Source organism: Bombina bombina, chromosome 4, assembly GCF_027579735.1.
Source record: "Bombina bombina isolate aBomBom1 chromosome 4, aBomBom1.pri, whole genome shotgun sequence".
In the NCBI taxonomy this organism is placed as follows: domain Eukaryota; kingdom Metazoa; phylum Chordata; class Amphibia; order Anura; family Bombinatoridae; genus Bombina; species Bombina bombina.
Window position 1 is genome coordinate 938,811,308 of NC_069502.1, and position 16,418 is coordinate 938,827,725.

Genomic DNA, 16,418 nt, shown 5'->3' on the forward strand with positions numbered 1-16,418 from the left:
TATTAGTGGTTATAGATCATCTTACTAAACTCTCTCATTTCATACCTCTTAAGAGAATTCCAAACGCTATCACAACAGCTAAAACATTCTTTGATCACATTGTGAAACTCCATGGTTTACCTAGGAGGTTCATATGCTAATTCCTAAGCCCTTGAAGGCCGCCTCTTCTCTCAGAGCATTCCATGGTGCGCGGCTTTTTGCCGGCTTTTTAAATAAATATGGAGATTGTATTCAGGTCCCCGGCCGCGATGTTAGGTGATGTAAGACGAGCGTATTGCTGCCGTCAAATGCAAGAAAGTTGACGGCTTGATAGATAGGCCTCAAAGCCATTTGACCTTCAACTGTGATCAGCTGTGGGCATATTGATTAGCTCAGCATGAAATGAGCTTTCCTTTGTGCATCTCAGTCCCTGGTAGTGCAACTGAAGCAAACAATCAACTATGGGTGGTGAAAAACATGACAAAACATATTTATGCAATATTCATATTTAAAGGGACATAACACCCAAAATCTTTGTTTCTTCATTCAGTTAGGACATACAATTTAAAACAACTTTGCAATTCACTTCTATTATCTAATTGTCTTAATTATCTTGGTATCCATTGTTAAGAAAGCAGCAATGCATTACTGGGAGCATTGTGTGAGCTAATAACATGAAGCATATATCTGCTGCCACCAATCAGCAGCTCCTGAAGCTACCTAGGTATCCTTTTCAGCAAAGGATACCAAGAGAACAGAACAAATTAGATAATAGTAAATTGGAAAGTTGTTGAAAATCACATGCTCTATACGAACCATGAAAGAAAAAAAATGGGTTTCATGTCCCTTTAATAAAGTGTTATACTGTGTATTTACTGTAAATATTTCACATTACAATGTTATGCACATAGCAGGATATGTTCTATGTATATTTAAATAGATATTCAAATTTACAGTATAACTATATATCCATGATAAAAAATGACTGAATACCTATCACTTGATTCGAGAGTTATCTACGGTGACAGACAGGATTTGCCATAGTACTCAGTGTGCTGGGCAGCTGAAAATTGTCCAGAAGGCGTTTGTGGCACTTATCAAGTGCCTGATACATTGTGAGTATATCTCCTTGTCGTTCGTGTAGCTTCCAGACTCACTGATATACACTATTGTGGTGCCCTTGTTTTTTATCTCTCACTTATACAGCTCCAATCCGGAGGGACCGACTGCCTGGATCAGCTTGCTGGACAGCTGCTAATTGTTCAGAAGGCATTTGTGGCACTTATCAAGTGCTTAGTATCCTGTACCCATACGATACACACTATTTGGCGCCTCTTCTCTTATTTTTTATCTGCAGATCGTGTCTTTGGCCAATCAAACATTTGGAAGGAGTTTCCTTTTACTAGTGTGGACTTTCTGATTATGACTGATTTTGCATTGATGGTTTGCAATTTTCAGCTTTAGCACTGTGGACACTGTTTTATTTTATGATGTTGTACTTCATTGCACAAATTTATTTTATCATTTCACATTAACATTTTTATTCATCTCTTTATAGTTTAGGATTTTTGATATATGTGGGGGAATAATTTAATATGCTATACACCTCTTTTTAGGTGCACCTGACATTATTTTACTATATATATCCATACCGACAGTGGGGCAAAAAAGTATTTAGTCAGCCACCAATTGTGCAAGTTCTCCCACTTAAGAAGATGAGAGAGGCCTGTCATTTTCATCATAGGTATACCTCAACTATGAGAGACAAAATGTGGAAACAAATCCAGACAATCACATTGTCTGATTTGGAAAGATTTTATTTGAAAATTATGGTGGAAAATAAGTATTTGGTCAATATCAAAAGTTCATCTCAATACTTTGTTATATATCCTTTGTTGTCAATGACAGAGGTCAAACGTTTTCTGTAAGTCTTCACAAGGTTGTCACACACTGTTGCTGGTATGTTGGCTTGCGTGGAGCCCCAGATCGAGGGAGATTATCAGTGGTCTTGTATATCTTCCATTTTCTAATTATTGCTCCCACAGTTGATTTCTTCACACCAAGCTGCTTGCCTATTGAAGATTCAGTCTTCCCAGCCTGGTGCAGGTCTACAATTTTGTTTCTGGTGTCCTTTGACAGCTCTTGGGTCTTCAACATAGTGGAGTTTGGATTGTGACTGTTTGAGGTTGTGGACAGGTGTCTTTTATACTGATAACAATTTCAAACAGGTGCCATTAATACAGGTAATGAGTGGAGGACAGAGGAGCCTCTTAAAGAAGAAGATACAGGTCTGTGAGAGCCAGAAATCTTGCTTGTTTGTAGGTGACCAAATACCTATTTCCACCATAATATGCAAATAAATTCGTTCCAAATCAGACAATGTGATTGTCTGAATTTGTTTCCACATTTTGTCTCCCATAGTTGAGGTATACCTATGATGAAAATTACAGGCCTCTCTCATCTTCTTAAGTGGGAGAACTTGCACAATTGGTGGCTGACTAAATACTTTTTTACCCCACTGTATATATAATCATCTACGTATATATATTGTATCAGATACAGTATATATAGAAATATGTATTTATGAATAAATAGAACATATTCTGCTATGTGAAGAACATTGGAATGTGAAATATTCATATTTTCCTTTTGGATTAGTGCACTTCAGAATATGCGATTAGGAAGTAGGGTGTTAGGTTTTTTCCCCACATTTTTTGCTCCGTTGACTTCTATGGCTATGGGGGAATGCATTATTACGTGCATGATATTTGAAGTTTGTCTTTTTGCATGCATCGGGTTAACATTAGAGCGAAAACTTTTTACTTTCAACTTGTAATGCTAGCGCTACTTGATGACGGGTGTGTTAAATACCGCTCCACTTGTAATCTGGCCCTATGTTTTAATCTCTTTGTACTGGTTAAACATACAGTAAAAGAAGGGAAGTTTTTAAAAATAAAATGATCCAATAAAATAGAATTAATTTACTGAATTAATTAGAATAGCCATCAAGTTTTACTTTTGCTTTGGGTGCATATCTTTTGCATTTTTGAAAGTCTATAAAAGTTATTAGATACACATTTTTTTATCCTTTTGGTTTTTTGGGTGTTCTTCTAATGAATTGAAATGGCTTAGAAGAAAATACCAAAGCTGCACCTGCAATGTGATGTTTCAGCACTGTAATTCTGATTAATTGAATGTTATCACTAGATGTTGATAGCAAACTATATACAATTATTGTTTTAATACTGTCTCAGTTTAAAGGAAAGTCAACTCAAAAAATGTTATTGTTTAAAAAGATAGATAATCCCTTTATTACCCATTCCCCAGTTTGCACAGAAAACATGCATATATTAAAACACTTTTTACCTCTGTGATTACCTTGTATCTAAGCATCTTTTGACAGCCCCCTGTTCACATTCATTTTTATTTATTATCTATAGACTTGCATTTAAGTCAATTAGTGCAGTGTCTGCCACAATCCACGGGCATGAGCACAATGTTATCTATATGGCCCACATGAAGTAGCATTTCCCTGTTGTGAAAAGCAATAAAAAAGCATGTGATAAGAGGCTGTCTTTAGTGGCTTAGAAACAGGCAGACATTTAGAGGTTTAAAGGTTATAAAGTATATTAATATAACAATGTTGGTTGTGCAAAGCTGAAGAATAGGTAGTAAAGGCGTTATCTATCTTTTTAAACAATAAAAAATGTTGTTTTGACTGTCCCTTTAAGTTCAAGTGAGTTAAAGGGATATTGTACACTAGATTTATCTTTGCATGAATGTTCTGTAGTTGATCCATTTATATAGCCCATATGGGAGTGTTTTTGTAAAAATGTATAGTTTTGCTTGTTTTCAAATAATATTGTGCTGATTTTCAGACTCCTGGTTAGGTAATGGGTCTTTTTTATATGCAGGGGAGGGGGAATATCTGCTATTCTTGCTTTCCCAGCACCTTTCAGTGGGTGTCCCAGCTTAAAGGGATAGTCTACACCAGAATTTTTATTGTTTAAAAAGATAATAATCCCTTTATTACCCATTCCCTAGTTTTGCACAACCAACACAGTTATATTAATATACTTTTTACCTCTGTGATTACCTTGTATTTAAGCCTCTGCAAACTGCCCCCTTATTTCAGTTCTTTTGACTGACATCCATTTTAGCCAATCAGAGCTGGCTCACTGGAACTCCACGTGCGTGAGCACAGTGTTATCTATATGAAATGCGTGAACTAACACCCTCTAGTGGTGAAAAACTGTCAAAATGCTCTGAGAGAAGAGGCGGCCTTCAAGGGCTTAGGAATTAGCATATGAACCTCCTAGGTTTAACTTTCAACTCAGAATACCAAGAGAACAAAGGAAAATTGGTGATGAAAGTAAATTGGAAAATTGTTTAAAATTACATACCCTATCTGAATCATGAAAGTTTATTTTGGACTAGACTGTCCATTTAACCTCATTAACAGTGCTAAACAGGGAGCTTCTAAGTACATTTTTAAAGGTTTTAAAGTGGTCTTTTATATCAGTATCTGTGCATATTCTTCTTTATAGTAGTGTTTATTATAATGCAGTTGTATTAAAATTGGTGTATACTGTCCCTTTAAAAACCAAAATCAACTGTGATTAAAATGATGACACAAAAGATCATTGTAAAGCCCATCTATACATTTCTATTACAGAACAACACCTTATCTACTAATGTTTTCTACTCAAGCAGAGGACTCTGGGTATTAATATGCAAATATTGTATAAAATGCCTCACCTTTGTGTCTCCAAATATATGTTTTGAACATTGATTCCCTCATGCCAGTTCAGTGCTGCTCTAGACAGCTTTTAAGCATAGCATGGAAGGAATAGTACAACAAGAGAACACATGGACAACTGTTTTAGCCTTATTAGGCTTAGGGATGCCAGGTGTTAAATATTCAACAGTCCAGTATTTTAGCAGGTTGTCCAATGAAATCTATAGAAAAGTATTAGGGGTCGATTTAACAAGGGCCAAATGGCCCATGTTCCCCTTGTTTCCGCATGAGCCTTCAAGCTCGCCAGAAACAGGAGTTAAGACTGCTGCTCCTTAACTCATAAGCTGCCTGTGAGGTGGCGTACAGCAATCCGCTCGATCCGTAAGATTGGGCTGATTAATACCCCCTGCTAGCGGCCGATTGGCTTGTGCAATGTTGAATGCCAACAGCGTATGCTGTCCGCATTCAGCGATGTCTGGCGGACATGATACACTGCAGCGTATCATGTCCGCCAGGCATAGTTAATTCTGCGAAGCAAGAAAACAAACCCCAACAGGGAATCAATGTCGCCCCCCCCCATATGCCAAAAATATCATCTATGTACCTGAACCAGCATTGTCCATATTGCAAAAAGTCTTATAAGTGTATACAAAGCTCTTCTCATAGATATTCATAAATATATTGGCATATGTGGGGACGACATTCGATCCCATGACAGTCCCCTGGCACTGGATATAGAATTTATCCTGAAAAAGGTAGTAATTACAATAGAGTACAAGTTGCAGTAATTCCAAGAAAAATTGACATTGAAAATCAGAAAACATCCTACTGGAAACTATAACTTGTCTCATAGCCCCAAAACCACTGACATCATCATGGGTGATAGAGGTGTATAGACTAGTTACATCTAAAGAATATAGAATCAACCTATTACTCTGCATATCTAAGGTCTCTAGTTTAACCAGAAAATCTCCTGTATCTTTGATATAAGACATAGATTGAGTAGCAAGAGGTCTCAAAATTCTATCAAGGTACCTTGAGACATTAGTTAGGATAGAGTTGGTGCTGGCTACAATAGGGCGACCTGGTGGGGTCTTTTTATTCTTATGTATCTTGGGCAATGTGTAAAATACCGGAATTGAGAACGATTCTGGAACCAAAAATTTCTCTTCTCTCAATGTAATCAATCCATTACACATTGACCTATACACACATTTTTCTAGTTCCATCTTAATTTCCAATGAGGGATCCCTATTGAGCGGTTTATAAACCTCTAAACCCTGGAGTTGGGTTTTATTCTCCTGTACAAAGTAGGATTTGTTTAATACTACTGTTGCTCCGCCCTTGTCGGCCAGCTTACATATAATCTGTTTATTTGATTTTAGGTCAGACAAAGCCTTTTCTTCCATCTTAGAAAAAATTCTATGTACGTTTTTATCATATCTCTGAGGACCCCTGTTCCTATATTTCAATCAACATCTCTTAGCACCAGTTGTATAAAGGTTTCAATGCTATTGTTACCCGAACTATGATTAAAAGAGCTTCTGTTTCTGAGATTTAAAGTATTCAATGACAATATACTGCAATCCAATTGTATAGACCCCCCCAGCAATGGGTTAACCCCACAAGTCTCCTGCTTAGAAAAAAAAGCTTTTAACTTAATGCTGCGAAAAAAAGCATGCGTCACATTTAGCTAGGGGGCAAAATGACAGTCCCTTATATAACACTTCCTTCTCAGTGCCCGTTAACTTGTATTGGGATATATTTACAGCTAATTCCGGTTGTTCTTGCTGCGAGTCACCCTCTGGGGTTTGGATTCTCTCAGGCCCGGATCCATCCCATTTCCGACCACCTCTCCTCCGCTTCCTTCCGAGTCCCCCGACAAGTCATTCGTTGATGACATAGGACTAGCATTGGCATCATGTGAGCGGCGTTGTCTCCGCCAATTGGTGAATCCCAGTCGCCTTCTTTCATCGTGGTGGTCCCTGGTCCATCTGTAGACAGTTCCGTTCCGGTAATGTCAGGGTGCCAGGAATCAGACTGAGACTAGAAGTGCAAAAATAATCACACCTTTATTAATAGCAAAAAATAATAAAAAGTCCACAAGTCAAATAACAAGCCAGGAGTAAAAACCAGAGCAGGTAGTCAGATGAGCCAAGTCAGGAGCCAAAGCGAATAGTCAGACGAGCCGGAATCAGCAACAAGGAAAACAGCAGAGTCGGGAACCAGCCAGGTATCAGGAACCAGGAAGGACGTCAGACAGCCAGGTAATACACAGGAACTCTCACAAACAGGTCTGAGACAATACAAAGGCAAAGCATACTGAACAGAGGCCCTTTAAATAATAAGTGATGACATCACAGTTCTGTGACTGCATCCTGTCTCACATGGATGATGCACACCAGTCTGGTCATAAAAGGAAGTGCAGGAAATGAGCAGCATCCCCCATAATGCACCATAGTCAGGAAGAGAGATGAGTAAAATGGCTGCCAGCAGCACATGGCAAACAAAACAGGGAAAAAAAACCTGACAGTGCCCTCCCCTCAACGACCCCTCCCCCGCGGGAGGACAAAAGGCTTATTGGGGAAACGGGCATGGAAGGCACGGAGGAGGGCGGGAGCATGAACATCAGAGGAGGGAACCCAAGAATGCTCCTCCGGACTGTAGCCCCTCCAGTGAACCAAATACTGTACACGGCCCCTGGACATACGAGAGTCAATAATGCTGCTGACCTCATACTCCTCATGGTTGTCAACAAATGGTTTCAAGAGGGAGACATGAAAAACATTGGAGATGCGCATAGCAGGAGGAAGGTCAAGAGTGTAGGCCACAGGATTAACCCGTCAGAGTATTCGAAAAGGACCAACATAATGGGGAGCCAGTTTATTGGAAGGCACACAAAGGTTCAAGTTGCAGGAGGACAGCCAAACTCTCTCACCAACCTGGTAGGAAGGCACGGGCAGACGCCTACGATCAGCCTGGAACTTTTGGCGCTGCATATATCAATGAAGTCAATACTTAATCTGCACCCATGTGGAATGGAGTTGCCGGAGATGCTCCTCCAAAGCCGGAATACCCTGAGACTTGAATGAATCGGGCAACAAGGATGGTTGAAACCCATAATTCGCCATGAACGGGGATAACTTGGAGGAAGCATTAATAGCACTATTACGAGCAAACTCTGCCCAAGGTAACAGTTCAGACCAATTATTGTGGTGATCTGAGACATAGCAAGGAAGGAACTGTTCCAGAGCTTGATAAGACCGTTCCGCAGCCCCACTGGATTGAAGGTGATATGCCGAGGAGAAGGAAAGCTGGATCCCCATTTGAGCACAAAAGGAACGCCAAAATCTGGAGACAAACTGGCTACCCCAGTCCGACAATATCTCTTTGAGTAACCCATGTAAACGGAAGACCTCCCGGGCAAAAATTGAAGCAAGCTCCTGAGCGGTAGGCAGCTTCATAAAGGGAATGCAATGTGACATTTTAGAAAAACGGTCAACCACCATAAGGATAACAGTATTGCCATTGGAAACAGGGAGCTCAACAATGAAGTCCATGGAAAGATGTGTCCAAGGACGCTCACCATTAGCAATAGGTTGAAGAAGACCCACAGGAAGACGTTAAGGAGTCTTATTCTATGCGCAAACTGAGCAGGAGGCAACATACGCAGCAACATCAGAATGAAGACCTGGCCACCAGAATTGTCGCGTGACAGACCAAATCATTTGGTTCTTGCCTGGGTGACCTGCGGCTTTAGGATAGTGGTAAGTGTGCAAAAGTTTAGTTCGAAGATTCTCAGGAACAAAACACGTACCACTAAGTTTCTCAGGAGGTGCATTGGTTTGTGCAGCCAGGATCTCCTCCCCCAAGGGAGAAGTCAAATTAGTACGTATGGTAGACAAAATATGATCAGGATGTATAACAGGAGTAGGTACAGACTCCTCCTTGGACAGAGGCGAAAATTGTCGAGAGAGGGCATCAGCCCTAACATTCTTACTACCAGGCAGGTAGGAGACCACATAATTAAACCGAGACAAAAATAGCGCCCATCTGGCCTGTCGGGGCGACAAACGTTTTGCTTCAGATAGATAAGTTAAATTCTTGTGGTCAGTAAGAATGAGCACTGGCACGCTAGTACCCTCGAGAAGATGCCTCCATTCCTTGAGTGCCAAAATTATAGCCAGTAATTCCCTGTCGCCAATTTCATAATTGCACTCCGCTGGAGACAATTTCTTAGAGAAGAAACCACACGGATGCAAGGAACCGTCAGGCGTAGGACGTTGAGACAAGAGGGCACCTACTCCAGTCTCATCGACCTCAGGAACAAAAGGCCGGACATGGTTAGGATGAGCCAGAACTGGAGCGGCAGCAAAGCCAGTCTTAAGACTATCAAAGGCCTTAATGGCAGTAGGTGACCAATGGAGTGGATCATTCTCTTTACGGGTCATGTCTGTGATAGGTTTGACCAAGGAAGAAAAGTTTTTAATAAACTTTCTATAGTAATTGGCAAACCCCAAAAAACGTTGAATAGACCGAAGACCAACTGTGCGAGGCCACTGCAGAACTGCAGATAACTTGTCAGGATCCATGGAGAACCATGCAACGGAGATAACATAACCTAGGAAGGTTACTTGAGTCTGATGGGACTCACATTTCTTGAGTTTACAAAACAGGCCATCTCACGTAGTCTCTGAAGAACCCGTGTAACATCAGAACGATGAGTCTCAAGTGTAGGTGAGTGTATGAGGATGTCGTCTAAGTACACCACAACACACTGTTGCAACATATCTCGTAGGACATCATTAATAAATTCCTGAAAAACAGCAGGAGCATTACATAGGCCAAAGGGCATTACAAGATACTCATAATGCCCACTCCTGGTGTTAAATGCTGTTTTCCCTTTGTGGCCTTCCTTAATCCTAATGAGATTGTACGCTCCTCTCAAATCAAGTTTAGTAAAGACTGTAGCTCCCTTAAGGCTGTCAAAGAGTTCCGTAATGAGTGGAATAGGGTAAGCATTCTTAATGGTAAGACAATTAAGACCCCTATAATCGATGCATGGTCTTAACTCGCCACCCTTTTTCTTCACAAAGAAGAAGCCAGCCCCTGCAGGAGAGCAGGATTTGTGGATTATCCCCCGCAACAGAGCATCGGCAACATACTCCTCCATAGCACAATTCTCTGCAACAGACAGAGGGTACACCCGGCCCCGAAGAGGAATGGCTCCGGGTTGCAGGTCTATGGCACAATCGTAAGACCGGTGAGGAGGTAACATACCGGCACGCACCTTGTCAAAAACATCTAGGAACTCTCGGTACTCCTCTGGCAATTGAGATACCGAACAAGTGCACAAGACTTTAACTGGTTTCCGAAGACAAGTGGAAATACATTGCGGGGACCACGACAAAATTTCGGACCTGCACCAGTCAAGACTGGGATTGTGCTTTTGGAGCCAGGGATAACCCAGAACAACAGGAAAATGCGGAGAGTTTATCACCTGGAACTTGAGGGTTTCAAAATGGAGAGCCCCAACAGCCATGGCCAACGGAGCAGTTTCGTGAGTAACGAGTGCGGGCTGAAGGGGCCTGCCATCAATGGCCTCAATAGCAAGCGGAACGGACCGAGGCAAAACAGGAATGGAGTGCTTTGATACAAAAGCACTGTCAATGAAATAGCCCACAGCACTGGAGTCAACAATAGCCTGAGTGACTATGGAGGAGTCCACTCAGGAAAGGACAACCGTGACCAAAGGTTTCTCCTTAAGCGGTTCCGGGGACGAGGATAAACCACCCAAGGTCTGCCCCCGACAGGACCTTAGGTGTGAGCGTTTCCCGGTCGTGTAGGACAAGACTTCAAAAGGTGGCCCTGTAACCCACAATAGAGGCAGAGCCCCTCCCTCCTCCTAAAGGCCCTCTCCACCGTGGAGAGATGCGTGAATACCAACTGCATTGGCTCAGCAATACCTGGTGACTTAGGACCAGGAGGCATGGGAGGAAAGGGAGGCATGGGTGGGAATGAACATGTAGGAGACAACAGAACAGGAGGCTTCCACAAGCGCTCCTTGAAAGAGGGCCTCTCTCTGAGTCTGATGTCAATTAGGATCAAAAAAGACACCAATGCCTCGAGATCCTCTGGTAAATCTCTGGCAGCAACTTCGTCTTTAATAGCATCAGAGAGCCCATGAAAGAAGGCAGCAAGAAGGGCTTCATTGTTCAAACCTACCTCAATAGCATACTGAGCAACAGATCTTGTACCTTGCTGAATGGACATGAGTAGTTTAGCAGCAGAGGAGGAGTGAGGCGGAACATCAAATACCCTTCGAAAGGAGGCCACAAATTCAGGGTAATTTGAAATCACAGGTTTATTTGTCTCCCACAAGGGATTAGCCCAGGCAAGAGCTGTGTCAGAGAGTAACGAGATGAGAAATCCCACCTTAGCTCTGTCAGAGGGAAACGCCTGAGGTAACATCTCAAAGTAAATGCCCACCTGGTTCAAAAACCCTCTGCACTGAATAGGATCGCCTCCATATCGCTGAGGTAGAGGTGCAGAACCGGACATTATCCTGGTAGGCATAGGTACAGCAGCGGAAACCGGAGCAGCCATAACTTGTGGGGCACTTTGGTCCAAATGTGCCGTGCGAGTCAGCAGGGTTTGCAGGGCTAGTGCAAATTGATCCAAGCGGTGATCCTGTACATCCATCCTGGAAATGATGGCAGGTAAAGGTGGATTATTAGCACCATCAGGATTCATGTCCTTTGCATAATGTCAGGGTGCCAGGAATCAGACTGAGACGAGAAGTGCAAAAATAATCACAACTTTATTAATAGCAAAAAATAATAAAAAGTCCACAAGTCAAATAACAATCCAGGAGTAAAAACCAGAGCAGGTAGTCAGACGAGCCGAGTCAGGAGCCAAAGCGAATAGTCAGACGAGCCGGAATCAGCAACAAGGAAAACAGCAGAGTCAGGAACCAGCCAGGGATCAGGAACCAGGAAGGACTTCAGACAGCCAGGTAATACAAAGGAACTCTCACAAACAGGTCTGAGACAACGCAAAGGCAAAGCATACTGAACAGAGGCCCTTTAAATAATAAGTGATGACATCACAATTCTGAGACTGCATCCTGTCTGACATGGATGATGCACACCAGTCTGGCCATAAAAGGAAGTGCAGAAAATGAACAGCATCCCCCACAATGCACCATAGTCAGGAAGAGAGGTGAGTAAAATGGCTGCCAGAAGCACATGGTAAACAAAACAGAGAAAAAACCCTGACAGGTAATCCTCCTCATCTCTATGGAACTTCTGTCTCTTCCGAACCTCTATGGTTTGTTTCAGTTCGGCAATCGATAACTTCACAGATGCCAGGAGTTTATCTATATCCTTGGTGGATAACAGGGATCTCAGGGATCCTTCTAGACATGTCAGCTCTTCCCTCTGGATATCGATATCTTGCTGCAGGTATTCTACTTTCAGCAACAGGAGATAGAAGGAGCACTTATTTAGAATGTAAGTGAATTTCTCACAGTACTCTTTATTTTCATGCATGAGTGTCGGTCTCACAATCATGCACAGGCCCCTTGGTATACACCAAACCTTGTGGTACTCTGCTAGGGTAGTGGCATGCAGGTCATAGACCAAGTTCTTTTTAGCCAGCTTTTCATATTCCTTTGAGGAAGTCTCAGTAGGTGTCTCAGTAGGTGGGGTCTGTAAAAATGTTCTTGAGCCCCGCACTAAGGTAGTGATATATGCGGCCTCTAGGTCACTGTATGTGAAAGTCTTAGGTTCAGTCCCATTTGTATTAGTTTCCATTCTCACCATAATGATATACTTGCAGATATCCAGTGCACGTAGCAAAGGCAGGAGAATACTTATGGAGAAGCTGGTGCACGCTACAGGGGTTCTGCACATACCTCTTCACTCAATACCAAATGTTCAAAAAGTAGCAGCACCACTCGAAGTTGTGAAATCTTCAATCATTGCATGTCTATGTTAACAATGTGAAACAGCTGTACAGGTACTAGACTCCTCACATGTTGGGTTTAAATAAAGTGGTTTAAGGCATGTATGTATGCAACATGATGAAGGTCGGTTAGACCGAAACGTTGTGCTTATTATTTTTTATGTGATGTCCCAATAAACAGAACTGAACATTACTTTGAGTAGTGCTGCTACTTTTTAAACATTTGGTATTGTTAAATCAGCCCCTTGGACTCTTAAATGTCCACGAGAGGCTGTTACTTTTTATAAAAATACTAATTATTTACACTTTACACATATGGTTAAGAAAGAAGTAACTCAGCAGATCTGTGTTTTACTGGCGTCTAAGGATGGGGGGTGGAATCACTGTCTTATGTGTTACTTAGCGTTGCTAACCCACCCTTATTTACAGGGATTTCCCTTTCTTGCCCAAACTTTATTACAGTTTCCCAGACTCTCTTATTTATATGCTCTTAGAACACCTTTCTCTCTTATTTTTTACATTTATAATTTTCATTTCAAACATTTAATATTGTACTCTTGTACTCTTATTTAGCTAATCATTTTGACGTATGGCAGTTTAATGTCTTTACATTACTTTTAAATGACAAATCAAAGTCACAGATTTGCAGAATGCTGTTGAATGTATTAAACTAGACTGTGTAAATAAAGATGAATTGTATGAAGAATTTAGTTGTACCAAACTGTAAAATAAAGTGTGTAGGGTTTTCTCACAGTAACTACTGTATAAGTGTTGATTGCCTGGATAAAATTTGTCTATTCCTTACCCTCCCTTATTTGCTTCAAAACACAATGGCAACCCTAGAGTTACTGGCAAGGGGGTGTTAAAACGCTGCTTTGTGTGTTTTGTGTGAAATAAGTCCACTTGTGGAGGCTGCAAAACTGCTGTATGGGTGCTACTTGATAACTTGAAATTAAGGGAAGTAAGATCACTTGTGTGTATGTTACTGGCTGACATTCAGGTAACATACATAGTAACATAGTAACATAGTAGATGAGGTTGAAAAAAGACTGAAGTCCATCGAGTTCAACCTATACAAATCTAAAATACTTATAAAAAGCTCCATTTAAGCTTAAATAATCCCACTAAAAGGTGACCCATTTCATACTAGCAATTATATCCATTAATTTTGTTCCACAATTGTATTGCTCTTACAGTGAAAAAAAACGTTTCTATTGCAGGAGATTAAATCTCCTTTCCTCCAACCTTAAATTGTGACCTCTTGTCACAAACAATTTTCTTGGAATAAACAGAGCTTCTGCCATCTCTGTATATGGGCCTTGAATATATTTATATAAAGTAATCATGCCATCTATCAAGTGCCTTTTTTCTAAAGAAAACAGACTCATAAAACCACTGATTTGTGTGTTTCTACTAATAATAAAATCATTAGCTAGAGCTTTGAGTAGGGGGCTCTCCTATCACCCATGACCAGTCACCTAGCAACCATAATTAGGCCTCATAATTGCTGCATAGAATCTGCTACATGGCTTTCAATGCAATCTAAATGTAACTTGAGTTGAGTAAAAAAATTAAGAAAAATCGTGTCCGACTTCCGGTGGGCGGGATTACTGGATGGAAGCAAATGCTTGGAGCTCTGCATGTCTAAGCTGCAAATACCGCTTATTCACCACTTTACATCGCCATCCAGCCCCCATGTTATGTGTCTTGCTAGGAGACTCTGCAACGGTCATCGCTAGCTGACTTTTTGAAAGGGAAGGGCATTACATCGGCCCTAGCCCCCGGGAGCAATTTACGAAACCCTTGTGGTCCGCCATGTTGGCGCATCAGCTCAGCTAAGTCGAGCACTACTACAACTGATTACTTGGCAGATATGGACTTCCTGCCCGCTAACTCTGGAACAATGGAGTCAGAGTGTAATCCTGCTGCGCAGATAAACGCAGTCTTTATGCCAGCATTTAATCGCCTGATCCACAGCTATGGGAGACTGCATGAAGCAGTTCATATCGCTGGGAAGCACGATCCCACAGAAAAGCATAAGAAGAGCCGGCAAATCGGCTCTACAGTCCGAGACCTGCAAAATGTACTACCCACTCACCCGCACGGGTCCGCTCTGCTTGCCGACTCCATTGTTCGTGATTGTGGCCCGGGTGGAGGATCCCCGGCATGTCATGTGGAGGAGGGGTCACTCCCTGTGCGCTTACCATTTGAGAAACCCTGCGGGATTCGTTATGGACTGCCCTCTGAGCACTCTTTTGGCTACCTCGGGTCCTGCACTTTTGCCTGACCTGCTGCAGCACCCTCCCTCTTTACCGGATGCCAAGACAGCCTCAAAGATTACCTGCTGTCCCGCCAGCATACTGATGCCCATAGCTGTCTCTACAGAGCAGAGCCATACTGACACACCGTTACAGCATGAGGTAGATATGAGGGGCTCCTGCAGAAGCTGTCTCCCACAAAAGTGCTATATTCATCTGAGAAACAGTTATTTACCTCTAACCCGGGTTGGAATCGGGTGAACTGTTTATTTAATCCTAGCCACCTGCGGTCCTTTTAGACTACTGCCTGTTGATCATATCAACCTTTTTGTGAAATCTGGTAAATACAGGCAATGAGACTGAGTGGCTTGAGGATATCTCAGACAATTAACAACTACCTGTTGCCAAAAATATTTGTCCACTTTTGAACTGAATTCTGCACTTGACTATACGACACCTGGCAATTTTGATTAACCGTATATATTTGCTTAACTCTATTTAGTATATAGCTTTGTTAGACAGCATATACTTCATCTTGTTATAAACTTAGCTATGTTGTGTGCTGTAGTTGCATATATGTGTTGTTTTGGTGTTACTATTTTTATTGCTTTTATTTTTGTTTACTTCCCAACGACCTATCTACATCAGGCGGTAGGGGTCTTGTACTCACTCACATCCACAATACTATACTCATCACAGGCAGGATTTACTGATCAAAATATATCTCTGCAGACTGGTGGTTTCTCTTTTAGTATCTGTAGATTATAATAGTCTGTCAGCCAACCGATGGCAACAAGTGGGAGGGAGAATCTCACCTAACTCCAAAATGCTATTTTTCTCCCTCTGATGCTCAGACTCTCTAGAAATTAGCAGCTACTGGTTAACTCATATATGGCCTGGTTATCCCTAATAAAGTAGTCTCCTACTTCCAACTATTTCCTAGCAAATAAAAGTTTCTACAAGCGCCCATTTTAATTAACTCATATAGGCTATTTCATGCTACATAGATTGGGCTCTCACATGTCATACATAGCTGTTCCTCCTTAGCCAACTACCAGACCACTGTTTATTAAAAGCAAACTAGTGGGCAGTATAACCTACTAATAGATTCAGATATACCTCTACAAAAGCACTCATATCAACTCAGGGTCAATAGTTTTATTCATTTAAAGGCATAAGGTTGCTTATCCTGCAACACCAGGTAGCTTATATGCAGACCCCCCTCATATACACATAATGGGGATGGCGTACCCCTGAATTCTCTGTGTCATCTGGGAAGGTGTTTAATTTTCATATTTTTTGTTTGGTTAAGGTGTTCTTGTGTGTTTATTGTCTTAGTATTCTGTTAATTTTGTTCTGCTAGTACTTATTCTCCTGTAGTAAGAGTAACTATCTTTAAGTGTCTAATGTAAGTAATATTTTGATATGTCATGTGTTCTGACACCTAATGTATTAGAAGATAACTCCACCGCACTATA